Genomic DNA, 1,745 nt, shown 5'->3' with positions numbered 1-1,745 from the left:
TGAAGATAATGTGCAACATGATTTAGATAACGACTTAGTAAATCAAGAATTTGAGAATAATCCACATATGGAGTTTGATAATGTGTTCCAAGATAATATGCAATTTGACGAACCCAGCTCTAACCGATCAGATAGTCACAAGGGTAAATATATTGCACATGAATCAGACATGGTGGACCTGTTCAATTCAGATGAAGATTTAGTTGTTGGTCAATTGTACGAGACTAAGGAGGATTTAAAAAAAAGGCTGGGTATTGATGCTATGAAGAACAATTATGAGTCCAAAGTGAAGAGATCAAACAAAGAAAGGTTTGAAGTTGGTTGTATTGGTGACGAATGCAAGTGGAAATTACGTGCTTCTAAATTACAACAATCTTCATATTTCAAGGTTAGAAAATGCGTTGTTATGCACTCATGCTCATTGGACATTATTAATCGCCATCATCGACAAGCAAGTAGCTCTCTTATTGGTCAATGCATAAAGTATAAGGGTGTATCACGAGTACATATACCACATGACATCATATATGATATATGGAAGGACATGGGTGTGAGTATAAGTTATGTGAAGGCTTGAAGATCTAGGGAACATGCATTGGATTTGGTTGGGGGATCACCGAAAGAATCTTATGCGTTATTTCCATCTTGTTTTGCTGTGTTAGAAGCCAAAAATTCAGGTACGATAACATATATTGAAACTGATGAGAATAATCGTTTTTTGTACAGTTTCATGTCACTTGGACCTTGCATAAGAGGATTTCAAAGTGCTATTAGGCCTGTAATTGCGGATTATGGGACATTTTTAAAGGGTAAATATCTTGGAACTATGTTTGTTGCCACATGCATGGGCGACAATAAACAAATATACCCTCTAGCATTCAGAGTTGGAGATTCAGAGAATGATGCACCATGGAATTGGTTTTTGACAAAATTACGAGGAGCAATTAGGGAACTTGATGACTTAGTGTTCGTTTCTGATAGACATGAAAGCATTCGAAAGGCTCCCTCAACTTTTTTTCCCAATGCCCATCATGGTGCATGCATATTCCATATAAGTCAAAACCTTAGGCACTATTTTAAGAATCAAAAAGCACACAAATTGTATTTTACAACTGCTAAGGCGTATCATTTTCCTGAATTTATTCGTCTTATGGCTGAAATATATAAAGTTGATTCTGAGGTGGGTAATTATCTCCATTCAGTTGGATATGAAAAGTGGACGCGTGCCTACTTTGATGGAACAACATCATGGCAACAAATATTGTTGAATGTCTCAATGCAATCACTAGAGATGCTTGTAAACTATCTATAGGATTTATACACCCAATATAGGTTGTGTTATAGATATGTGGTACTTGTCCCACATCGACCATTTCCCTTTCTCTCTTCCCTCCTAGCCACTATATAAAGAGGGCTTTGGGAAAGGAGAAAATACACCAACAAAAACAATTCTCTTAGCTCTAGAGGGGAAATATAATGCTCTCCACTCTCAGTAATCTTTCTTCTCTCTTAGTTTAGCCTCTAGGGTATCACCTTGGCCCTAGGATTAGAGGCTACTAAGCACTATGGTGGTTTGATCCATGTGCATTGGCACAAGGTACGTAGGTAATCTAACGAGGTTAGATGCAACCGAATCCTCCCTTGGATGACGTTTTCCTTCGTGGTTCATGCAACGGTTTGCAAGAACGAGATGGCGATCCAAAATTCGTTAATTACGCAAGGCATATCCTATATTGAATTCTTTA

The 1,745-nt window shown here is 37.7% G+C and overlaps 1 pseudogene; it reads left to right on the top strand.

Moving 5' to 3' along the window:
• The first annotated feature begins 259 nt into the window (after positions 1-259).
• Positions 260-1,332, top strand: LOC148689571 (uncharacterized; annotated as a pseudogene).
• Positions 1,333-1,745: the final 413 nt, after the last annotated feature.

Source organism: Pyrus communis, chromosome 17, assembly GCF_041283825.1.
Source record: "Pyrus communis isolate YQ-2024b chromosome 17, ASM4128382v1, whole genome shotgun sequence".
Taxonomy (NCBI): domain Eukaryota; kingdom Viridiplantae; phylum Streptophyta; class Magnoliopsida; order Rosales; family Rosaceae; genus Pyrus; species Pyrus communis.
The sequence above is the reverse complement of the archived record's forward strand: the minus strand, read 5'-3'. Positions and strand labels throughout refer to the sequence as shown.